At 48.9% G+C, this 26212-nt stretch overlaps 1 protein-coding gene and 1 non-coding gene across 10 annotated transcripts in view; both read left to right on the top strand.

Annotated features, from left to right (window-relative positions):
* Positions 1-26212, top strand: part of PLEKHA7 (pleckstrin homology domain containing A7) — a 229154-nt gene that overhangs the window by 8934 nt on the left and 194008 nt on the right. The gene's annotated exons all lie outside the window — the stretch shown is intronic.
* LOC147357668 (U6 spliceosomal RNA) lies at positions 1012-1118 on the top strand. The gene has a single exon (XR_015142536.1). It is a non-coding gene; the product is annotated as a U6 spliceosomal RNA (small nuclear RNA).

Genomic DNA, 26212 nt, shown 5'->3' on the forward strand with positions numbered 1-26212 from the left:
CTGACCCAGGGATCAAATATCTTTTATGTCTCCTGCATTGGCAGGCAGGTTCTTTACCACTGGTGCCACCTGGGAAGCCCAATGACGGAAGGGTGAAGGCCAACTCACTTGGGAGACCGGATGGTGGATAACATCCTCAAAATGACTCTGTCCAGAAACTCAAATAGACTTTATCCTCCATTTAAGTTATTAAAACAATCCGCTCCCTCGTCTTCCATTAAGATCAGCTCTTTGTCAGGAAGCATCGTGTTTGGTGCATGGCTTTGTGTTTTCCTCAACATGAGCTTGTTCCTGCTGGCCTCCATAAAGACATCAGCAGCTTTTGGGACTTCGGGTCCTCTTTTGGCTGGACTGAGTTGTGCCAGGACACCTTCCTCTCTTGAATCCGGTCTCCTCACAGTCACTGGGATGCTGGCCTGGCATCAGGGTCAGTTTTTCTTTTTATTTATTTATTTTTAACTGAAGGATATTTGTTTTACAGTATTGCATTGGTTTATACCAAGCATCAAACTTTTCTTGAAGCAGAGCACAGGTGGGCAACTTTATCATGCAGAAAAATGCGTAGGGGTTGTTAGGTGGTGGTAGCTTGTGTAAGGAGTCAGTGACTTAGTGCATGGGCTCTGGAATCTGAGTTATCAGATTCTAGGTCCTCCATGTAACAGCTCCCTAACCCTGGCAGGTTACTACTCCCCGTAAGCCTCACTTCCTTGCCAGTAAAATGGGGATAAATGTGAGAAGTATGTGAATTAATTGATTAAAGGGGTTTAGCAAAACTGCCTGACTCGTAGTAAGTGCCAATAGATGTGAGCTTCTCTTCCAGGTATCCACTCAGCTATCAGGTGAGGTAGAGACATATGTGATTTCTGAGTCCTGATCATATTCAGCTGCTGCTGCCAGAGTCTGTTGCCCTTGAACTGCGATTGCCTGGCTTGGAAACCAAAGATAGGACTCAGCTCAGGAATTGGTTTAGACTAATAAAAACTGTATAACCATCATGGTTACTAAAAGGATGTGCTTGCTTCAGCAGCACATATACCAAAATTAAAATGATACAGAGAAGGTTAGCATGGCCCCTGCACAAGGATGACATGCAAATTCGTGAAGTGTTCCATTCATGAAGCAATTTCTCTTAAAAATTACTTGCTTACAATAAAATACAACTTGAAAGTAAAGGAAAAAAGGTGTCCTTAAAATATTTGCTTTAACGTGTTTGACAAAAAAACTCAAAAATATACACCTGTGTATTCAGGAGAGTAGAATACACTATTGAGAGCAGATGGGGCAAAATGTTAACAGCAGGTAAGTCAGGGTGAGGGGTACATGGACATTCTTTGTACTAGACTTGCAACTTTTCCGTAGGTTTGAAATTTTTCCGAATAAAAAGGCAATTAAAAAAAACACTACATAACCTTGTCCAACAACAGCTATGCTGTCCCAAGGCCACGGATACCTCATCCAGGCTGTAGGGACCAGGGGACCAAGAGCCCTGGGTAATGAGGTGTGAAGACGGCTCCTGGTTTGTCTCCCTCCTGGGCATTTAGAGGGCTGCACAGATGTCCGATCCTTAATCTGGGCGGCCGCCTGGTTATCAGCTCTGCCTGCTGAAGGACAGACATTGACTGGTGCTGCCTGGGCCACAGATGTCAACAGTAATCATCTCCATGGTGCTTGATTGTTGAAAAACACATCCTTTTTAGAAGCAGGTATTTTTATTATTTTATTGTCCTCATTTTACAGATCAGACAAGCATCTGAGGCACACAGTGGGAAAAGGGTTAAAAGATCTTTTCAAAGCCAGAGCGTTGGTGGGGGAGCTGGGACTTGAACCAGGGTCCTTTCGGCTACAAATGTGTGTACTGTTTCTACCAAGGTTCGAGGTGTCTTCTGGCTCCCATCACCTCTCCCTCTGTCCCGAATTCTCTCTTTGCAGTCTATTCCCCCAAAGTTGTCCCCTGTACCTTCGCTTCCCTGAGGATCCTGAGGCAGAAGTCTTCTTGGGCCTCCCTCGGAAAGTCCCCCGCAGGATACAAGAGTGATGGGCCGGGCAGATGGTTCCCAGGCAGGGCAGTGGGTTGGGTCCCTGGTCCTCTGGGGGAGTAGGTCCCCTGACCTCCCTGCAGATGTCAGCTGATCGCAGCTTAGGGGCTGATGAGCCTCTTAAGCCTGCTTAGAGCCCGGCTGTCTCTTTCAGCTTCTGCCAGAAGAGCATTTCCAACGTCACATCCAGGGTTCTCAGGGTTTTTCAGGGGGTTTTCCTGCCAAGGCAGAGCCCTCAGCCTTGTGAGGTCTGACAGCTGGAAGTTAGATACAGGCTCTTCCAGGGGCTGCTGGCTACCTCCTGTGCTTCCCTGGAACACTGCAGTGCAGGATGGGGGATGGGGAGAAGGTGGGGAGGTGGGCAGCGTGCTAGGGATATGCAGCTGGCAGAAATCCCATTTCAGCCCTATGCCTGCACGGCTGGATGCACAGCTCCTGTGTTCTCACCCCTTGGATGAAATAAAAGATGAGACTGTCTCCTTCCCCGGAGGCGTGGAAGCAGAGCAATGTTGTACGTTAATGTAGTAACCTCTGCAATAAGCCTGTCCTCTCCAAACCGAGTTCAGAGTGTGTCCACAGAGAGCACCTTCTTGGGGGAGTATTTAACCAGATGCTGGCTGGCTTTTGACCCAGGATTCATCTAGACTCTGATGAGCATCTGCTGTACGCCAGTCTCCACACTGGGTGATATGGACAGAGGTGGAGGTCCCTGTCTCCACCCTCCAGCCTATTCCAAGAGAGGAGAGGGACACTGGGTAGTTTCAGTGTGGGTGACGAGGCTGGCGGCCTGAGAAGGGAGCCCTCAGGAGCATCAGAGGGTGAGTGGGAAGGCCAGACCGCTGTGAAGCAGAGCAGAGGGCAGCCTGAGGTTGGAGAGTCCCATGGAGGGAGGGCGAAGGGACTGGGGCTGAGGGTATGTGTGTGCCTGCCTGCGCCCCTAGGAGGCTGGCACTGAGTTTAGTAGGAACTGGGCCTGGATACCACCTTTCACCAGTACCTGGGCTTTAGGAGAGTGACATAATTGTGACATAATTGGGGGTTTTGCCTTGGGATTCCCCCAACTTCTGTATCTGAGGGGTGGTGCTGTGGGGGAGTTACAGAATGCAAATTCTGGGGTCCGAGTGCCTGGGGCGCTACTGCCCACTTGAGCAGGTCACTTAGGCTCTCTGTGTCTTCAGATGCCTTTTCATCTGTAAAATGGGGAAGATGCCTGTCCTGCTGACTTACACAGTGTCTGGCAGATCGTGCATGCTGTGTAACTAGCATTCCTGCTACTCCCGTAAAGGGAGCCTCCTCCTATGGTATAAATGCAGCACGATCAGCAGATAGACCTTGTCCCCTTGGGGAAGATCTCCTGAGATCAGGCTAACAGGAGGGAGAATTGTGCTTTCTTATCTGTCAAAGAAAGGGCACTAAATGGCTGTTGCTAAATATCAAAGAAATGATTCCTCGAAGCTCTGTGTGGCTGTGTCCAACCTGAGAGAAGATGAACAGGTTTCTTGTTTGACACATTTTCTAAATGGACAGTGTTGACTTCCTCCCCATCCACCACCACCACCATGGAGAGGTCTCCCAGGTGTTGGCATTAGTGTTTGCACTGCCTGGTTGGGCATCTAAACTCTTTGTTTTAGAAGCACTAACCCTGGTATCTGTTAGAGCCCTCAATGAGGGAGCAGGGAGGGTCAACACGAAGTAGAAGCTGAGGCATAACTTCTAGGGAGTGGACTGGGAATCCGCGTCATTATAAACTCTGTGGGTGCTTATAGACCCTGGAAATGAAAACATCTCAGAGCTTCAGCTTCCCCATCTGTGCAGTGATGGGAGCGCTCCATTCCTTCCGAGTGTTACTTGCGAATGAAATGTGATGGCCTAGCTGAGCCTCCTAGTGTGCTGTTTGGCACATAATGGGTCTGTAGGCCTTGTGAGCCTTTTCATTTAGAGAGGACATCCATCAGGATTCATTCGATGGAGCTGTGAGAAAGGCCTTGAGCGAGTCAGTGGATACAGCTGTCTGTAATGTCCAGCCTGTGACCCTGCTTAGATCCGGGAGGGCCAGGCTTCCTGGGGCCTCTGGTTTCCTCTGTGGAGTTTGGAAGTTTCTTCTCCTTCCCACTGCTCAGATGATGCTGCTGGTGGCTGTTGGCAGCATTGGCGGGGTGGCTGGTCTTTTGGGGTGACCATTGAGTGGGGACTGTGTCTACCTGGTGGGCAGGCTAGCCATTCTACATCTCAGAACCCTGCGATCACTCAGAGATCCTCCTGAGGGAGGAGGAGAGGGGCAGGGTGGTGGATGGATGGTTGTGAGTGATTGACATTGCCAGCCAGAGCAGGCAAGCAGGCTGCAATTAAGTTGAGAAATGGGGATGCTTCCTCTGTTTGGGAGAAGAAATGTGTCCTGGCAGACAGTTGTTTTGATGAGTCCTAGAGTAGTCTGGCGTTACAGTCTTTCCTGAGCTGGTCCTGGGGGAGATGAGGCGGGGGCAGGACTGTGACTCAGCACCGTGAATGGCTCACCAGCTCCCCAGGGACCGTGTCAGGCATTGAGTCAGTGTGCAACCGAATCAGAGTGGCTTTGTAGACTTGACGTTTGGCTTGACCCTCTCGACACTGGCAAGCACACAAGGAGAGAGGGTTGACTGGAATTAGGGGTAAATTGGGGTTGTAAACTGAAGGGGTGAGGAGGGATGCAAAGTCAGGGGCCCAGGGAGGGCAAATGATTCCCTCCCCTGCCCATGAAAGCGTTTGGAAAGGTTTCTTTTCTCAACACATTCTAACCTGGGGAGTTTTAAAAAATAGACACATGAATGCTGTGAAGCTAAATATCTATAATCACTGTACCCATTAATCCTTTTCTAAACAGAATTGGCGGTACCTGAAATTACATCCGCTTGCTGAGGCTTTGAATAATTACATTTTTTTTTTAGCGCTGGTGTGTAGGTGGGAGCTGGGGAGAGCTCAGTTGGCTTCTGTTTCGGCTCTCTCCCAGCCCTCTTCACCTGAAAACCCATGCGTGTGTTGGTGGGTTTGGCAATGTATGGTTTCTAAAACTTGGGCTGGGGGGATAGTAATTCTTTGGGGGAAGGCTTCCTAGTCTCTGAACAGGTAGATATTTAAATTAAAACCCAAAGCACACTCTTTTTATTTAAAAAACCCCATGTATTTTGAAGTGAGGAGCACAGCGATTTCAGATGCAATAGTTGTGTTGTGCAGTGTTCTTGCTGGGCTTTTTGAAGCTGCTCCTTGGGGCAGGGAGGACCTGGTTGATGCAGAATTGGCTCCTTGAGTTCATGGAAAGGTTTGAGAATTTTTTTCTTTCAGGCCTTTGTTGGATTTTGCTTGGTTTGGGGGTACAGTAAGCTGAACGCTGGGGCAGGAGGACTGTCACACTGAGAAGCCAGTTGCTTTTGTTGAGTTCTTATTTACTTTTTGTTTTATAAATGTTTATCTAGTGCACACTGTGTATGCTGGATGGCATCACCAACTCCATGGACATGAGTTTGAGCAAACTCTGGGAGATGGTGAAAGACAGGGAAGCCTGGCGTGCTGCAGTCCCTGGGGTCGCAAAGAGTTGGACACGACTGAGCAACTGAATGACAATGTGCACTGCTCTAGGGACTTAACAGACGTGAGCTCATAGTCCTCGTACCAACCCTATGAGGCAGGTCCTATTTCTATCCTCATTTTATAGACAAAGCGGGTTTCAGAACGCACAGCGCGGGTGTTAGGTGGCAGAGGTGGGATCAGCCCCAGCTGTCCTTCACTGCGGTCCGCACCACCCCTTTGTACCTGTTTGGCCTGTCTCCACTGTGTTCCATGGTGGGTTGGGTCTGGGAGATGAAACAGATCCTTTAAACCAAAAGCCTTTGCTTCGGACTTGCCTTCTTTTGGGGATGGACACCTCCTTCCCCTAGTCCCATCCAAGGTGGAAAGAAGATTTGAAAGTCAACTCCTCTTCATTGTGAAAAGGTTTGGCCTTTGGAGGAGAGTGAAAACCTCACATCTAGTTCTTTCCCACAGCCTGCGGGTTATTGCTCGGGTCCCTGTCCTGGGACATTCCTGGTGGGAGGAAATGGAGACAGCCTGTGGACTGAAGCAGGGAGAAGGTGACTGGCTTTCCTTTTTCCATAGTTGCCTCCGGGTTTCATGAGAGGGGTGGTGATGGGAGCGCTGGCCACCTAGGGGAGCAAGCAGAAATGTCCTTGACTCTTCTCAGTTGGTAAAGAATCCGCCTGCAATGCAGGAGACCCCGGTTCGATTCTTGGGTCAGGAAGATCCACTGGAGAAGGGAAAGGCTGCCCACTCCAGTATTCTGGCCTGGAGAATTCCACAGACTGTATAGTCCATGGGGTCGCAAAGGACACAGCTGAGTGACCTTCACTTCACTTCAGAAGCAGAGGGGCAGGGGAATCTGAGTGGGTCCCGACCGATCCACAACCCGCCAGTGCTTGTGTGATGGCCTGGTAAGTTGGCTATTTCCTTCAGACTGATACCGCACCCCACCCCCAGCCCTCCGAACCTTTCTGGAGCTGGTTGTGGCCCAGGCCTATTCCCCTCCTGGCCCTGGCTGTATCTGCCTGGGAAGCAAGTGGGGTCGGTGGAGGGACCCCCTCCCTGAGTGTCGAGTGCTTCCATCTGGGCTCAGCTGTCACACACGGTTCAGCTGTTCCCCTCCGGACTTCAGATAGGGCAGCCCTGGGGTTGTGGGTGACCGCACAGGCAGCGCAGCTTTGTGGCCCCGTTATTTTATTTAACCTCTAAATAAAATGGGGCGATGCTGGCACTTGCCTCCTGGGACTTTTGCACTGGTCACTTGAGAACAAAACATGTTATTACTCGGTCCCCAGAACACTGTATATTTCGATAAACTTTAGCGAGTATTTCCAAGGAATTTGTCTTTTTTCTGTAGTGGCTGTGCTGGTCCAAGTGCATTTGAGTGATTCCTTGAGTTGCATCCTGCCAGGACTCTTGTCTTCTGATCCACACAGAGGGTACCTGTGGATACTGCCCGGCTCAGATTCTCAGTTATGGGCATTTTCTAACAGAGGGCATTGAATGTGCATTTTGCCCAAGCAGTTACAAATGGCCACTCTACTTGCTGATTTTAACCATTTGTTGTTGTTTAGTTGCTAAACTGTGTCTGACTCTTCTGCAACTGCATGAGCTGTAGCCTGTCAGGCTCCTCTGTCCATGGGATTTCTCAGGCAAGAATACTGGAGCGGGTTGCTATTTCCTTCTCCAGGGGATCTTCCCGACCCAGGGATTGAACCCACGTCTCTTGCTTGGCAGGCAGATGATTCTTTACCACTGAGCTACCTGGGAAAGCTACACCCTAATTATAACTTTGGCTTATGGATTTAGACAGTTGGATATAGTTGCAGCAGAGATTGTTTCTGACCAGGTTCTGGCTTACTTCCCCTGGGGAAAGGGAAAAATAGCTCCAGTGATAATGAAGAGATGGAGAGGGGAGGCAAGATTCACTTTAGCATTTCTGTGTCTATTTGTGCTGTGTGCCTGGCACCATACTGTTCGTATTCTGGGGGATATCAGGGAGCTGGCGAGGTAAGACGTCCACACAGGTTCAGGCTATAGGATGGTCAGGTGGTGTGTGATGAAGTGTCAGGTGAGTGGTGTGGGAACGGCATGGAGAGGAGCATCCAGGGGGAAACAGTTCAGTGGTGGACGTGTCAGGGAAGGCTGAGGGGTCTTATTTGCTGGATTGAGTGAGGACTGGAGGAGAAACGGGTGCCTCCAGCAGAGGAGCCAGCTTCCACTGTTCAAGGAGATCCCTTCATTTAACAGACCTTTACTGAGCTCCCAGTGGGCCAAGCCCTGGCCTGGAGGCTGGGGATATCAAAATGGGTAAAGCAGAATAGAGAAAACAGCCTTGAGAGGCAGAAACGCTCAGTGAGTGGGAGCATGGTCCAGCACAAGATTGCCTGGATTTGAACCCCAGCCCTCCCACTTACTAGCCTGTGGATCCTGAGCAAACTATCTAATATGGGGCCTCAGTTTAATGGGGCCTCCTCTGTAAAATGGGGATACTAGTAATTGCGGTGGGGATTAAACAAATTAAGATTACTCAGAATAGTCTTAAATATATGAAGTACTCTGGAGTGTTGGCTATTATCATCACTAGAATATGGGCTCCATGTGGGCAGGCATTTTGTCTGTTGTGCTCATTAGCTGTATCACTGGCTCTCAGCAGGTATCTGGTATACCAGAAGATCGTAGGCATTAGTTGAGGAATCAGAGTGCCACTGGTGTCCTCAGGGAGCCTGAGAGCCTGTTCTCTGGTGGGGACACAGACATGTCAACAACTGGGGGAGACTCTGCAAGTGACTGGATGAGGGAAGCATGTGGACTGGAGAGGCACAGAGAGGGGTGGCCAGGGAAGGCTTGCTGGGGGAATGGGGGAGCCTGAGCTGGACCTTGAAGAACAAGCAGGGAATTTCTAGGTGATGACAGAGTTTGGATGTTCAGGGAAGAGAAAGCAGAGTGGGCAGAGCTAGCTAAGAGTGTGACATGTTCAAGGATATAAAGAAAGGAAGGAGGCTGCAGAGAGGACTGCTTTGAGGAGTTGGGGCTTCATCCTGAGGGTGGCGTGGATCTGGGCTTAAGAAGGGGTGGAAGGCCTCCCCCCAACCCCCATGGTTGTGGGGGAGGAAGGTGGGATATCCTGGGTGTGCTGGTCATTATCCTAGACTCCAGCTCAGGAGTCCAAAGAGGTGAGGCTGGAGGAAGCAAGACATCCCAGCCATCACCTGGCAGGTGAGGGCTTGGCCTCCAGAGGAGGAGAGGTTGGGAAACCCACACCACTGCCTGGCAGCACTCCTGCCTTAAAATAGAAGGAGATGGAGATAAAGAGTGAGAGGTGGTGTGAGTGTCCAGGGGGTGACCTAGTTAAAACCTGAGCTCCTGGAAGTGCGAGAACCACTCTCACCTTCATTCACATGCCAGGGCCCTTCAAGGGGCAGCTGCCAAGGATGGCCTTACCTTCCTTATCTTGTCCCTCCTCAGCCCTGGGCCTTGTGCAGAAGTCCTATCGCTGGGGGCCTCCGTGTGCTGCTGGTTGAGGGTATGAGAACTGAGAATAAGAGAAATATGGGGGTGAAAAATGGGTGAATGGATTCAGGTTAATGGAACCTATGCATTTAGTAACTCCAAGCGAAGAAGACTTGGAGGAAAAACCCTTTACATTTAGGCTTTTGTTGCCCACAGTCAATTCAGTTCAGTTCAGTCGCTCAGTCGTGTCCGACTCTTTGCGACCCCATGAATCGCAGCACGCCAGGCCTCCCTGTCCATCACCAACTCTCGGAGTTCACTCAGACTCATGTCCATCGAGTCGGTGATGCCATCCAGCCATCTCATCCTCTGTCGTCCTCTTCTCCTCCTGCCCCCAATTCCTCCCAGCATCAGGGTCTTTTCCAATGAGTCAACTCTTCGCATGAGGTGGCCAAAGTATTGGAGTTTCAGCTTTAGCATCAGTCCTTCCAATGAACACCCAGGACTGATCTCCTTTAGTATGGACTGGTTGGATCTCCTTGCAGTCCAAGGGACTCTCAAGAGTCTTCTCCAACACCACAGTTCAAAAGCATTAATTGTTGCCCACAGTGTATCATAATTCCTCATAGACTCAATTATCTGACAGACAGTAACACCCTTAGACTCCCTGGTTCCTCTTCCCCTCAGCTTCCTAAATCTCCCCCTGAGATAGTAGAAAAGAGGAAAAACGGAGAAGACTTTTACTTTTCTTTGCCTCTTTCTTCGTTGGTCCATCCTGATTTCTCTGATGCCTTCAGGACTTATTTCTGTGCCTAGTAATTTATGTGCTGAAGGTCCTTGCATAGGACTTTTAAACTTTAACAGAGACTGTGGGTGTGATGGAAATTGTGTGGAGATGCTGTTTGCGGGAATGTGAGCTGAAACCATCTCTCCGTGGCCCCGGGTGGTGTTTTTTGGGTCTTCGATCCTGAGTCAGGAAGGCGCCTCAGGACCACCACTTGGTCAGCACCTACAGTGTGCTCACCGGCCCCTCACCCGAATGGCCCTGGGAGGCCGGCGTCATCCACAGGGAGAACCTCCAGAGCTGAGAGAGCACGAGCCTCCACAGGTGACCCAGCGGGCTGACTGTTTCTGGTGAACTGGAGCCTGAGGCCACATTTAAAATTGCTGGGAATGCTGAGCCCGTAGGAGTGGCTCACAGCTGGTTGACAGCCATTGAGTTGCTTTTCTGTGATCAACACTTTTTATGGATTATTTGCTTTGATCCTCATGGTAGCCCTAAAAGGTGTCATTTTCCTCCATTTTATAGATGAGAACACACAGTATCAGGGAGGCTCTAAGTCCAAAGTTATACAGCTGGAATGGCTTGTATGTTATGATTCTAAGCCAGCTTTTGCAGAGCATGGTACCTATAATTCACTGAAACCTCACAAGAACGACTCCCCACCCTCCCCTGGCTGGGTGGTGTATTATGATTCTCATTTACGCATGTGGAACTAAGATCTAGAGGTAAATGATTTACCCAGAGTCACATAGTGGAGGTGGGGTGGGGTTGGAGGTGGTGGTAGGAGCTGGTCTTGGACCCAGACCCCAAGTGCCTCACTGGGCTTCCTTGACTTTTCCTTCCACCTTGAAAAGCCAGGAGCAGTTTGCATTTGAGTCACCCAGCCCTTCAGAGGCTGGGGGTGGAATGCGGTGGAGTCTGAAGGGAGGTGGGAGTAGTGGTGAGTCCTGCCGGGAGAGGCCCCTCCTGGCCAGGTGACAGCGTCCCCAGCTCCCTTGGGACTCACACAGAGTCACGTGGCTTCCTGCCTGAAGCCCTGCACTGATGCATTTTCCATACTTGTTGCCCGGGCTGGGGCTCAGTAGACCAAATTCAGTTTGTCTTTTGGTCTTTCCAGTACAAGCAGCTGGTAAAGCCCAGGACTGCTTGGCAATAGACACATTTCCAGGGAACTTTTAAAAATGGAATGGCTCTACTTTGAAATATGTCAAGAATCAGACCACTCCCATGGCCTCTTACCATCCTGGTTCTCACCACTGTCATTTGTTGCCTGGATGGTCGCATTGCCCTCCAGCTGGTCCCTGTGTCTCTCTCCCCCTCCCCTGCTACAGTGTACTGTGCTTAGTCACTCAGTTGTATCTGACTCTTGCGACCCCATAGTCTGTAGCCTGCCAGGCTCCTCTGTCTATGGAATTCTCCAGACAAGAACACTGGTGGGTTGCCATTTCCTAGCCAGAGGTTGTTCTTCAGTGGAAGTTGGATCAGCTCAAACCACCTAAGGGCCCCCAACTCACACAGGAACTCCAAAGCCCTCACAGTAGGAGGCCCTGTGCCGCCTGCTCCCTCACCCCCACGTGACCTCATTTCCTTCCATTCTCCCTGATGCTCTGCTCCAGCCTTGCTGTTCCTTAAACATGAGAGCACAGCCAGCCACAGGGCCTTCACACTCACTGCTCCCTCCTTCTGGAATGTTATCCCCTTCATATATCCCCATGGCCTGCTGCTCCCGTATTGTCTTCAGGTCTTGTCAGGTGTCACCCTTCATGGTGGCCTTTCTAGAGTCCTCTCCTCCAGCACAATCTATTTCCTTAACCCTACTTTAATTTTTTTTTTTAAGGAATTCTCAACATCATACGGATATATTACAATTTTAATTGGTTTGTCTCCCACTAGAATTTAATGTCCCTGATGACACAGAATAGTGCCTACTTTGTTCAAGGTTGTACCTCTAGTGCCTAGAATAGTGGTTGGATCAAGTAGGTGTTCAGAAAAATTGTTTTAGCTTGTTTGAGGAATGACTGGGGGCTTCCCAGGTGGTGCTAGTGGTAAAGAACCTGCCTGCTAATGCAGGAGACTTAAGAGACACATGTTTGATCCCTGTGTTAGGAAGATTCCTTGGAAAAGGAAATGGCAACCCACTCTAGTATTCTGGCCTGGAAAATCCCATGGACAGAGGACCCTGGTGGGCTACAGTCCTTGGGGGTCTCAAAGAGTTGGACACAACTGAAGCAACTTAGCATGTATGCACAAGATATGATTGACAAATAACAATTATATATATTAATGCCAAAGAATGCTCAGACTACTTCACAATTGCACTCCTCTCACACGCTAGTAAAGTAATGCTCAAAATTCTTCAAGCCAGGCTTCAGCAATACGTGAACCGTGAACTTCCAGATGTTCAAGCTGGTTTTAGAAAAGGCAGAGGAACCAGAGATCAAATTGCCAACATCCGCTGGATCATGGAAAAAGCAAGAGAGTTCCAGAAAAACATCTATTTCTGCTCTATTGATTATGCCAAAGCCTTTGACTGTGTGGATCACAATAAACTGTGGAAATTCTGAAAGAGATGGGAATACCAGACAACCTGACCTGCCTCTTGAGAAACCTGTATGCAGGCCAGGAAGCAACAGTTAGAACTGAGCATGGAACAACAGACTGGTTCCAAACAGGAAAAGGAGTACGTCAAGGCTGTATATTGTCACCCTGTTTATTTAACTTCTATGCAGAGCACATCATGAGAAACGTTGGGCTGGAAGAAGCACAAGCTGGAATCAAGATTGCCAGGAGAAATATCAATATCCTTAGATATGCACTGGAGAAGGCAATGGCACCCCACTCCAGTACTCTTGCCTGGAAAATCCCATGGACAGAGGAGCCTGGTAGGCTACGGTTCATGGGGTCGCAAAGAGTCGGACACGACTGAGCAACTTCACTTTCACTTTTCATTTTCTTGCATTGGAGAAGGAAATGGCAACCCACTCCAGTGTTCTTGCCTGGAGAATCCCAGGGACGGGGGAGCCTAGTGAGCTGCCGTGTATGGGGTCGCACAGAGTCGGACACGACTGAAGTGACAGCAGCAGCAGATATGCAGATGACACCAGCCTTATGGCAGAAAGTGAAGAGGAACTAAAAAGCCTCTTGATCAAAGTGAAAGAGGAGAGTGAAAAAGTTGGCTTAAAGCTCAACATTCAGAAAACGAAGATCATGGCATCTGGTCCCATCACTTCATGGGAAATAGATAGGTAACAGTGGCAACAGTGTCAGACTTTATTTTTCTGGGCTCCAAAATCACTGCAGATGGTGACTGCAGCCATGAAATTAAAAGATGCTTACTCCTTGGAAGGAAAGTTATGACCAAAATAGAGAGCATATTCAAAAGCAGAGACATTACTTTGCAACTAAGGTCCGTCTAGTCCGTCTAGCTATGGTTTTTCCAGTAGTCATATATGGATGTGAGAGTTGGACTGTGAAGAAAGCTGAGCACCGAAGAATTGATGCTTTTGAACTGTGGTGTTGGAGAGGACTCTTGCGAGTCCCTTGGACTGCAAGGAGATCCAACCAATCCATTCTAAAAGAGATTAGTCCTGGGTGTTCATTGGAAGGACTGATGCTAAAGCGGAAACTCCAGCACTTTGGCCACCTCATGTGAAGAATTAATTCATTGGAAAAGACTCTGATGCTGGGAGGGATTGGGGGCAGGAGGAGAAGGGGACGACAGAGGATGAGATGGCTGGATGGCATCACCGACTTGATGGACGTGAGTTTGAGTGAACTCCAGGAGTTGGTGATGGATAGGGAGGCCTGGCATGCTGCAATTCGTGGGATCGCAGTCGGACATGACTGAGCGACTGAACTGACTGACTGAAGAATTACTACTTGATGTTTTGATATGTATACACATTGTGAAATGATCACCACAGTCAAGCTAGTTAACAGACGCATTGCTTCACATGGTTCCTTTTTCTGTGTGTGTGGTGAAAGAAAATAATTGGTGAATGAATTTATTCAATAGTTGAGTGAACTCTATGATAGTCTCTCTTTGGTACTCTACCTGAGAAGCCCATCAGCTACTAAGTGATGTCTCCCTGCTTCGCCCCAAGAAGCACAGGCCTCTGGTGCTCTGCCTCTGGTGTCCCCAGCGTCTCCTTTCTAGTGTGGGGACGGCATGGTGTCCCTCTATTTCTATGTTGGCTTCCAGTCACCCCTTGTGGAGAATTACCTGAAAATGGACATTTTCTATCATGCCTGTCCACATTGACCACAGGGAATTAAAATGGGTGGGCTTACCAGCTAACCACCAGTGGTATTTGAATACCCATTGAGTTCTCAAAGCCCTACAAATACTTGAAGTGGCTGGAGGAGATGACGTCCATCTCTTGAGGTTCTCTCTGCAGAATTGGAGCTGAGCCATGTCTGGGACAACAGTGTGATTCAGGGCTCAGGATATAATAGACTGGAAGGAAAGAAGCCAAGGTTCAGTGAACAAACACCTGTTGTGTCTTGCACATGGCCGAAATGCTTATTTCACTCTTAACCATACTCTAACCTTGAGGTTGATTACTGTGCCCCTGTGATGCGATGGGGAAATTAAGGCTCAGAGGTGATGTAATCAAGGCTCTCACTGACCCTAGAGCCTTGGAAATAACTAGACAAGGCTCTAAAAGGGAACTCACAGCAGGCTGTAGAGAACTGTTAGTATATGGGTTGCAGGGGCCGCGTGGCATCAAGCAGTGACACAGATGGGGAGATAGGAGTGCTCTCTCAAGTGTGGCTTGGATGGTTTTGAGATAGCCTGTTGAATATGAACAGATTTTCCCCACCCCTCCCCATTACGGATTACCTGAGAATAGGAAGAAGATAGTTTTAATAAAGCCCTGGTGATCTGGGGCTGGAGAAACCCTGGCACCAACCTTCCCCCACATAGGACCTATGCATCTCAGGGACCATCCCCCAAAATGCTCATGTAAGTACATTCAGCTCAGCCTGGCTCCAGGACCTCACCAGTCTTGGAGATTTCGTGATTGGGGAAGGCAGAACTTTATTACATCATGGGTAGGGGAGGAACCCGAGGAGAGAATGGGGCTGTGAAATGGGCTTCCCTGTTCTAGGGGGGCCGGGTAGTGCTGGCATGATTCAGAACCTCAAAGCCCTTATGAAATGAATCCTTCTTACTGCCTAGTCCCTGGTGATGGGATTGGGGCCTGTCTTCTTGACATCGGTTTAATTATTTTCTTCTAATTCGTTTATCAGCATTCATTAGCTCCTACTCTTTACCAGGTGGCACCATGCCAGATTCTGTGGCTACAAAGATAAGGATGCTGTCAAGGAATTTACCATCCAGCACAGGGAGAAAGACAGATCAAAGATGATATTTAGCGTGGAGAGGCTGTGGGACAAAGAAAACAGGTCGAGGCTGGAGCGTGATGCCTCAGGCCACAAAGCTCTGTGTTGGCAGACTTGAGTTGACTCTTACCCCAACCCAGTCAGTTCCTTGACCTTGGGCAAGCTCTGGGCTAGGTGGTTCCATACTTTATCTTATTTATTCCTAAGATCAGCCTGCTGAGGTAAAAATGTTCTCCCGTTTTGTAGAAATTTGGAGAGGGTGAGTAAGTTGTCTGGGTCACTAGGTAAATAAGTGGTCAAATCAGGATTCCAGCCCAGGTCTCACTCCAAAGTTCCTGCACTTTCTGTTGTATCCAGATGATGAAAATGAGTTTCATCCATGCCCCAGCACGGCCAGGGCCCTCTGGAAGGTACAGCACTGGGCAGAGGGGTTGAGTGACCATGGACCATAGGAGTCAAAGGGATGATGTGACCAGCCAGAAAGCTAATTTTGTTATAGCCTGCATGGATGGACGTGTGGTGCTTATGACATGGGAGAAGGTGGTGCTCTTCTGCTCAGGGGAGATCACACATGGAGTACTGGGGTCCCTTTTGGGGTTACCCTTATAAGAGGGATGTGACTAGGTGAAGCCCTTCCTAGGGGGTGGCTGTGATGGGCACAGGAAACCTTGTATCCTGAAGAACATCGGCGGGAACCAGGAACATCTGCAGTGTTTCATGTGAGCAAGAGGAGGCCCCCAGGGAAATGAGGGCTGGCTGCAAGTATTTGAAGGACTGTCATGCAGAAGAGTCTTATTCTCTGGGAAAGCTAAAGAAAGAAAGGGTTGGCTCCAGGTTTTTAACAGAACCTTTTAAAATATCTTGGGACATAGTGAGATACTGTCACCAGAGGTAATCAAGCATGGATGGAAGCAGTGGAGAGTACGGAGTAAATGCTGTCTATCATTCTGCTCCAGAGCCCCTGACTGTGGCCGTGTCTCTGCTGTTCCGGGCGTGGGTCCTGGGAGGGGGTACAGAAGGGAAGCGTTTAGGTTTTCTCTTTCCCAAACCCAGTTCTCCTACCAGACTCCAGGGTTACAGGTACCTCCAGGGCTGGTGGAGCAAACACAGGGTTAGAATCAGAATTAGAAGACCGAGGCTTGAGCCTTGGCTCGGCCCCCTACAGCTGTGTGACCTTGGATAGTGCATCTCTTCTCTCTGTAAAGAGGGTCATGTCAGCCCCTCACCCGTTGGCCTTTCATCAGGTAGTAAGTGACAAAATGCTTTGTGAAGGAGAGAGGGTTCAAATTCTGGTTGGTAACGGGTGCAGCTCTGACCACTAGGAGCATAATTAGCTTCAAGGGGCTTGGGCATTCTATGTCTAGGAAACTTCACCCAGTGGTGGTAGAGGACCTCTTAGGTGCCAGTGTTTTGGAGAACTGGCTCCAGGTTTGTGCACAGTCCTCTGGAATGTTTTGTGACAAAGTGAATTTCCCATCACTAGTGATAAGCAGGAGAGTCCTCTGCCTTCAAGGGCCCATGAGTAAAGAGTCAGGAGAGACTGGGACAGGTGTTGAGAAGAGAGGGATCCAGGAACCCTTCATGGAGGAAGGGACCTTTGAGTAGGACCTAGACAAAGATTTCATTATGCAGGGAAGGCGGCAAAGGCCTGGAGGAGTCAAGGGCATGTGTGGGGCACAGATGACATGAGGGAGAGACTCAGATGCTGGGGTGGGTAAGGAGTCCTTATTGGGGTGGGGTGTTGCTCCCCAGCTGGAGGACTCTTCTGTTCCTGGCAGTAGAGCATGGAGCTCTCTGGTGGTTGAAGGAAGCAGGTTGCCTGCAGTTTGACAGAACGGGGGTCAGGGAGGGGCAGGGTGAGAAATTTTGGGGAGGCTGTCTTACATTCCCTTCATTTCTCAGGGGAAGGTGAGGCCCACATGGAAAGAGGCTTTACTGGCAGGCTTAGGGTGAGCTGAGGTTAGAGCCAACGCCTGACACCTCGCCCAGGTTTTCACCTTGCCCCATGTGTGAGTCGGCATGGGGCAGAGATTCCATTTTTTTCTGGTTCTGCCTCTCAGCCGGCTATTCCTCTTAAAGTAAAAGAGGAGAGAGCCGAGATGTATTTACCAAAGGGGCTGGTTGGGCAGGTCTTCTTGCTGAGACCCATGTTTTAGGCCAAGGTCAGCTGTGCTGGCTCCTGGTGGGTGGAGTCAGGCCCTGGCCAGCCCCCAGCTAAAGGGCTTTTGATTGGGAATGACCACTACTGGCAGGAACTGAGGTTTTACAAGGCATTGCCCCTGAGAACAGTGGGCTGGAAAGATTACAGTGTGCACATTCTTTCTCAGGAGATTAGGGCCATGGGAGATTATGGGATACACAGGAGGCTGAAGAAGGGCTGTAAATTTCCCATTTGGGGCAATTAATCTGATGGATAGTAAAACAGCTTTCCACTTCCTCTCCCCCTCCCTGGACTGGGCTGGGCAGTCAGGCTGGCTGGCTGGAGAATGCTTTCCCTGGATTCCTGCCCTGCCTATTTGGGCACCTGGTTGAAACCTTCCCTGGGGGCAGAGTCTGGGCCTGTCCTTTTCCTTCCTCTCCTTTGGAACAAGGAAAAGCACACAGTAGGTGCTTTATAAAGTGCTATGCAGAGCCATTACTTACTTGATTGGAGCCTGGCTGTTAGGGGCTAATTGCACTGGGGCTATGGGTGGGTAAGCTGAGCCCCAGGGTAAGATCACCTGCCCAAGGTCACTCAGGTCATTGGTGGTAACTGGAACTCCAGCCAGGTTTCTCCACTCCTGGGCCTGGGCGTCTTCTTCCTAGTTCTGTGTTCAAAGTGAAAGTGAAATAAATAGTGGGCTTTTTTTCTGGTTTCTCTGCTCTGACTTCCTCCTTGCTCCTGGCCAAGCACAGGGTGCCTGGTGTGGTGATTGTGTACAAGGTGTGACATGGTCCTGCTCCCATCTCCTCCAAGCAGTTTTGCAGCATTCCTGGGCTGCCCTTCTCTCGCGTGCCGACTGTGTTTTGTGGCTCATTTTGGCCGTCTGCCTCCCCAGCAGGGTCTGACACCTGTGGTTGGTGCAGTTCCTGCACAGTGCCTTGCTCCTGTGCCTCCTGAGGGCCCTGCCGTGAACCAGCTTGAACTCGGGCTAGCGTACTTGGTCCAACTGGTTGTCCTGTCCTCTCTCCAGGGGCCCAAAGACCTCATACTATATCAAGCCTTCAGATCAGGGCCTTCCAAGGTGTTCTCAGCTTGGGGCTTCTCTCTATGTGGTCTGCATCCTATCCGATCACAGCGATCACTTTGGCCTGAACACAACCCAACCACACCATAGTGCTTCTAGCACTTTCTTCCTTCTGTGCCTTTGCTGTTGCAGTTCCTAACGCATCCTTAAGACATTCTCTTAGGAAACCTGGCCTGACCCCCTTTCACTAAGGTTTTGTGACATCCTTTTATTGGCGCTTTCATTCATTTATTCAACAGGTATGTCATGAGAGGCTGCTGTCAGCCTGCAGTGTTGTGAAGGCTGGGGGGCACAGCTGTGAATGAAGCAAAATTGTCTGTGCTCATGGAACTTACACCCGAGCATCTTCTCCTGCTGCCTCTCACCTTAGTTTACACTAAGGTTTCTCTTACACACACATTAGCCTGTGAACCTGAGTGGGGCAGAGGCATCTGCACTGAGAAGCTCAGACTAGACTTAAGGAACATGAAGACCCGGGATATTTGTGGTGTAGGATCCCAGACTCTTCTTTTGGTCAAAGAAGATTCCACTACAGAGTTAGGAGAGTGTCAGGATTTTTTAAAAAGTTTTATCTTATTGTAGTATCATTGATTTATAATGTGTTAGTTTCTGGTATCGGAGAAGGGAATGGCACTCCACTCCAGTATTCTTGCCTGGCAAATGCCATCAACAGAGGAGCCTGGTGGGCTGCAGTCCATGGGGTCGCTAAGAGTCGGACACGACTGAGCAACTTCACTTTCACGCATTGGAGAAGGAAATGGCAACCCACTCCAGTGTTCTTGCCTGGAGAATGTCATGGACAGAAGAGCCTGGTGGGCTGCAGTCCATGGGGTCGCTAAGAGTCAGACACGACTGAGCGACTTCACTTTCACTTTTCACTTTCATGCATTGGAGAAGGAAATGGCAACCCACTCCAGTGTTCTTGCCTGGAGAATCCCAGGGACGGGGAAGCCTGGTGGGCTGCCGTCTCTGGGGTCGCACTGAGTCAGACACGACTGAAGCGACTTAGCAGCAGCAGCAGTAGCAGTTTCTGGTATACAGCAGAGCAGATTGAGTTGTATGTGTATTCTTGTTCATATTCTTTTTCACTATGATTTATCACAGGACGTTAAATGTAGTTCCCTGTGCTATACAGTATGACCTTGTTGTTTATCTGTCCTATATTTAATAGTTTGCATCTGCTAATCCCAAGCTCCCAATCCATCCCTCCCCAACTCTTTCTCTCCCTTGGCAATTACAAGTCCTCTGTTCTGTTTGTTTGTTCTGTATGTCTGTGAGTCTTTTTCTATTTCATAGGTAAGTTCATTTGTGTTATAATTTAAATTCCACATATAAGTGATATCATATGGTATGTCTTTCTCTTTTTTATTTCACTTAGTATGTTAACCTCTAGGTCCACCCATATTGCTGTAAATGAAATTATTTAATTCTTTTATATGGCTGAGTAGTGTTGCGTGTGTACATACACCACATCTTCTTATCCACACATCTGTTGATAGATATTTAGGTCTCCTTCAGACAGGACTGGTCTTTAATCTCACATTGTCCCTTAGTAGCTGTTTGACCTTAGACAAGTGAGTCAACTTTTCTGAGCTTCTGTTTCCACGTATGTAATAAGGGGTTGGTTAGTGGGAACACCTATCTTGTAGGGGCTTTCATTCATTCATAAGTGTCTCTCCTCCCTGTCTCCACTCCCAAAATCTCAGACCTTTATGGAAGTCTTGGGACCCTGATGTGGTCTCTGATGTAGTTTATCCACTCATCCATACACAGATCCCTTTAGCAGCAGTGCTGATCAAATTGCTTTTGATGAATTCCTTTGGATAACAGAAGAGCTTGCTCCCTAACAAGGCAGCCCCTCCTGTAATTGTGACATTGTCATTGTTAGAAGGTTTCCTTCTAGGTTGAGTTGAAATCTTGTAGGCTCTGACTTCCCTTATTGCTTTTAAGTCTGAAGTACAGGGAGTTAGTTATGTTCTCTCTCACCCCTTTTATCCCCTAGCCCTCCCAGTTAGGAAAAAGTTTACTAGTGTCCCAGGAGGCTCTTTGTAGTTCTTGCTTTGTTACTCAGAGTGATCAGCTAGCTGGGAAGGTCAAGGAGAGGTTTGTAGAGTACAGGATGCGGGGGTGGGGTTCTTGGGGTGAAGAGGCAGCCAGATGAGGAAGGGGAGAAAAACCTTGAGGCAAAAGGTAAGACAGTGTCTTCTAATAATATGTAGAGTCCAGGAACTCTAGGTTCACAGGAACAGTGGGTGGGGGTGGTGTGTGTGTGTGTGTGTGTGTGTGTGTGTGGTGTGTGTGTGGTGTGTGTGTGTATAGGGGGAACCATAAGGGAGGTAGAGCTGGAAAGGTAAGCCAAAGCATGAAGGAACACCTGTGACCTGCCAAGGGTCATGAACCTGAGGTCGGAGGGCTGCCTAGGAGAATGGGTTTTAAAAATGGGTTTGTTGGGGGGCCTAGGTAGCACAGGTTTCACATTCTCCTAGAACCGGCGAATAGATTTCTGAGCATCTCAAACTCTCCTTCTTGCTCTGTTCTGGAGTTACTGATTAAACCTGTCCTTGGGACCTCTGTTGAGCAGAGCAGGGCTAAGTCAGCACCTTGAATGTGCCAGTCACCCTTGATACTGTGTTTCTGAGCTCGGCGCGCTGGGTGAGCATGGCTGCAGGCCCTGGCCTCTGAGCATCCCTTCCCTGGTTGGGGTGGAGGCTGGACGCGGTAACCATGGCCGCTGGCCTCAGCTTGCCTCTGCCCCAGAGCTGGCTGGACACACAGCCCCGTCTCTGCCCTGCAGGGTTTCTCTTTATGCAAGGGGCCTGCATGAGTAACGCCTGGACTCTGAGCCCTTGGCCAAACATTCCAGATTCTTTGGGCATAAGGGTTTTTTGAAGGGGCCTGGGGCCCTCGCAGGGCTGTTTATGCCCCACGCCGATAGCTGTTTGTGTCTGATTTTTATATATTCCCAAAGGTACTTTCCGAGCTTCCTGGGGGAGGCTTGTTTCTCCCAGCCTGGCCGGCTCACTAGGAACCTTCTGGCAGACACGCCTAGCGCTGCCGGCATATGGAGTGTCCTCCTACCACCGTCTGTCCTTCCCCAGGGTCTTGGATGCTGAAGGGCCGAGGGTGGAGTGGGGCTTTTTGTTTTGGTTTTAAATAGGGGCGACGTGGGTAAACAGAGCGGCGTTTCTGGTGCTGTCTGAGGGCCAGGACCCCACATTCCGGCTCCATGACGACAGCCTGTTCCGTTGCCGCGTGCTGGGCCGTGGGCAGCAGCAGCTTAGACGGGAACAATGGGGGCTCTGTTGCGTTGCTGCTGCTGAGCTGGGGCAGAATACATTTTAATTGAACACTTTCTACCCTGAAATCTAGGGGATCTGGTGGCCCACTCCTCCTCATTCCTTCATTTTCCCTTTGCCGCTCAAGAGCCAACTTATCACAGCTCCTTTTTCCCCCCTCTAATATTACCAGCCTCTTGGGGGAAAACGATGTTTTCAGCCTGGGATGTGGTTTGCATTTGGCTGACTTGGTGATGGTGAGAGAGAGGAGTGTGGGGTGAGGGGCTGGAGGTGGCTGAGAGAAGTCCCTGTAACCCAGCTGGAGCGTCATCACAGGTGCTGTGTCTAAAGAGCTCGTCCTGCCCTCGGACAGGGCTGCCTGGGACTTAGGAGGACTGGCTATAAAGTCAGGCCAGCTGGGTTGGAATCCCAGTGGTAACATTTCCCACTTGGGGCCTCAGGTTCCCCATTTGCAAAATGGGGCTAAGACTAATGTCTAACCCATAGGCTTGCCATGATAATTAAAAGAATTTGACATATATAAAATGCTAAAGGTAATACCTGGCATATAATAAAACCCCCCAAATGCATTTGTTATGTCATTTTAATGTTATATCCTGATCATCATCAATATTTCATTTACCCTTCAAGACTTCATCTGAGACTACAAGATGAACAGAGCAACATTCTTTCTAAAATGCAAATTTGATTTTGTCACTCCTTGGTTTAGAAAACCTAAGTGAGTTCCCATTGATCTTTCTGCACAGGAGAAAGGAATTTTTATGTATTGAAAGCCTACTGTATGTTAAGTCCTGGGCACTGGGTGCACCTCTGCTCATTTAGATTAAGTTCAAAGTCTGTAAGACCCTTCATCAGCTGGCTCTATCTTGCCTGTCTTTTCCCCCCTACCCACCTATACCAAGCCAAAGAAAAACTTAACTCTACCCCAGAGGACAATTTTCTTCCCTGCTGTTGCACTGACTTTTATCCTCCATACCTTTGTGCATGTACTGCCTTCCACCAGGAAACACCCTGTGAGTGGTGGCTCTGGGCCTGGGGGAATAGACCACACAGGGGAGAGTTTGGGAATTCCCTGACCACCATCCCCCGAGGACCCCGGCTGTGTTTTTCTGCTTGGAGTCTTTCTGTTTCTAGGCTCCACACTGGACTGATTTCTTTTGGGGGTGACAGGATGGAAGAGGTACAGTGGATCAGGGAGGTTTCAGCATGGGTTCCTTGCGGTGCCCAGCACTTCCCGCCTTGCTCCAGTCTATCCCCGGCAGGATCCCTTGCTTTCCAGCCACTGACTAAGCTTGTTGGTGTGGCCTCTCCTTGTGGTGGCAGATGGGTACCTTACAAGGTAGCCTCACACAATGCGGAGACCCCATGTATACAACCTGCTTATGGATAGACTTGCCTGCCCGTGAATGGGATACTTGACATCCAAATGAGAATCATCTGTAGACAAAAAAAATTGCTCTGATTTGAGATTATCTACATAACCAGTCTCTGGTCAAGAAAGGGAGAATGAATTTTTTTTTTTTCGTCTTGATGAATTTAATTAGGGCCAAGTTCGCAGAGACTGAGTATCTTGTGAGTATCTCTCATTGAAAACAATGAGAATGATGAAAGGCCTTAGAGAAAAGAACGGAAGATTTAATTTCAGGGAGCTATGGCAATGCATGGTTTGTGTCCCCTCAGTTCTCTGTTGGACTCAGAAGTCAGGGGAGCTGGGGCTTTATCCCAGTTGTGTCACGTGACCTTGTGACCTTGAGCATGTTGGACCTCCAATTTCCTGTCTCTAAAGTGGGAATAACCATGTAGAATTGTTGTCAGGAATTAAAGATCACATGTTCTTGTGTTTATTCATTTAACCCACCAGCCTTTGCTAGAGCTCCTATGTCCCAGAGCCAGGCATCTAAGGATGGATAGAATATAGTCTCTTTCCTCGTAGAGCCCAGAGATGGAGGTGAAGGTGGAGGGTTGTGCAAGTGGATGGACTTCAAGAACATGGTAGTCAGGCCAGTGCTTTGCTAGAATCACAACAGAAGGTATATTGGCACTCAACTCTTGGGAAGTCAGGGGAGGCTTCCCAGGTAACACTTGAGTGGGGCAGAGATGAGAAAGGTAGGAGTACAAGGCAGGGTCACCAGGTAGAGGCAGACACACCTTGGCATTATAGAAACGTGCTGAGGGGTGGAGGTGTGGCTGTGGGCCTGTGGAGGAGAGGCCACCCTGTGGACCAGGCTGGAGGTGAGCTCAGCTTTGCCCTGAAGGTACTGGCCTGGGGGCAGAGTGACTTGAGGCAGTGGAGTGCAGAATCTGGTCAGTAGTTTACAAGTCTCCTTCTGGTGTCCATGGGTGGGGGGACACTTAGCCAATGGCAGGGAGACCTGCTAGGGGACTCCTGGGACAGTCTAACTGAGAGATGATGCAGACCTGAACAGGGCACAGAGGAAGACACCAAGGTTTGTGTGTGTACACGTGTGCATATTTATATGTTCTGGGAAAGGTTAAAACCCTCTATATGCACATAGATAGTTTTTTTAACGACATAATTAAAAGTACAGATACCCAGCAAAGAGTTCATATTATGGCTCTATCCTTCCAGGGTAAGAGGACAAAACTGCAGAGGTTCCTGTTCCAGGATATTCATTGCAACCTTGTATGAAGCACTAGGAGGTTGAAAACAATCTGTCCATCAGTTGGGAACCAGATAACTAAATTATGGAGCCATGCAATCCCAAAATGAGGCTGCAGGTCTTTTTTTCTGAAACAGCAGATACATAACATATATCCAAATGGAAGAATGTAAGAACATATGCACAGCATTTAGCTTGCTACCCTTTTGCCATTTTTCTCCATGACTTGAATGCCTGTCAAGGTTGGGTTTGCTTTTTTTCCCTGTGTGTGACTTTCTGTCTTAAATTACTTGATAACTGTTTTATGTCTGGGTCTCTGTGAATAAGGACCATGCCTTGTTTCTCTCAAGCAACAGGAGTAGGTGGCAGCTAATTACTCAGAATTTAATAGAGGGATATAAACAAAGGGCCTGTTATCACCATTAAGTGATACTAAGCTATGGGCTGATTCTTCTTCTCTGTTACAAACAGAAACAGTATCTGGCCCATAAAGAAGCTTTAAAACTAAAGTTGTGTTAACAAAGACCTCTTCCAGAGACCTCCCTGCTTTAGTGGGGTGGGGGTAGGGTTTGTGGGAGTAAATTCAGGCTTTGTTTCCTCTGTCTTCCAGAGCCAACTGGAGGTGAGAGGGGGATGAGGTGTGCCTGCTGTCCAACCGGTTTTCATGCAGAATATCTGAGCCAGTGTGTTTTTGTTGGGGGTGGCAGAGGGGGAGGGGAAAACTTTGTCTTACATCTACTGGGCGCTAGCACCTTATGTTACCTTGTTTCACCCAGGAAATATTCTCCCTCATTTTGCAGACAAGGCTACTAGGGCTAAGAGAAGTTGAGTAACTTGCTGAGATTGCCCAGCTGGGAACTGACAGAACCAGGATTTGACCACAGGTCTATCTGCCCTTGACCCCCTGTGCTTTGCCTTCAGTTCAGTTCAGTCGCTCAGTCATGTCCCACTCTTTGTGACCCCATGAATTGCAGCACACCAGGCCTCCCTGTCCATCACCAACTCCCAGAGTTCACTCAGACTCATGTCCATCCAGTCAGTGATGCCATCCAGCCATCTCATCCTCTGTCGTCCCCTTCTCCTCCTGCCCCCAATCCCTCCCAGCATCAGTCTTTCCCAGTGAGTCAACTCTTCGCATGAGGTGGCCAAAGTACTGGAGTTTCAGCTTTAGCATCAGTCCTTTCAAAGAACACCCAAGGCTGATCTCCTTTAGAATGGACTGGTTGAATCTCCTTGCAGTCCAAGGGACTCTCAAGAGTCTTCTCCAACACCACAGTTCAAAAGCATCAATTCTTCGGTGCTCAGCCTTCTTCACAGTCCAACTCTCACATCCATACAAGACCACAGGAAAAACCATAGCCTTGACTAGATGAACCTTTGTTGGTAAAGTAATGTCTCTGCTTTTGAATATGCTATCTAGGTTGGTCATAACTTTCCTTCCAAGGAGTAAGCGTCTTTTAATTTCATGGCTGCAGTCACCATCTGTAGTGATTTTGGAGCCCAGAAAAATAAAGTCTGACACTGTTTCCACTGTTTCCCCATCTATTTCCCATGAAGTGGTGGGACCGGATGCCATGATCTTCGTTTTCTGAATGTTGAGCTTTAAGCCAACTTTTTCACTCTCCACTTTCACTTTCATCAAGAGGCTTTTGAGTTCCTCTTCACTTTCTGCCATAAGGGTGGTGTCATCTGCATATCTGAGGTTATTGATATTTCTCCCGGCAATCTTGATTCCAGCTTGTGTTTCTTCTAGTCCAGCGTTTCTCATGATGTACTCTGCATATAAGTTAAATAAACAGGGTGACAATATACAGCCTTGACGAACTCCTTTTCCTGTTTGGAACCAGTCTGTTGTTCCATGTCCAGTTTTAACTGTTGCTTCCTGACCTGCATACAAATT

Source organism: Bos grunniens, chromosome 15, assembly GCF_055505025.1.
Source record: "Bos grunniens cultivar Pamir isolate PY7600 chromosome 15, Bosgru_T2T1.0, whole genome shotgun sequence".
In the NCBI taxonomy this organism is placed as follows: Eukaryota; Metazoa; Chordata; class Mammalia; order Artiodactyla; family Bovidae; genus Bos; species Bos grunniens.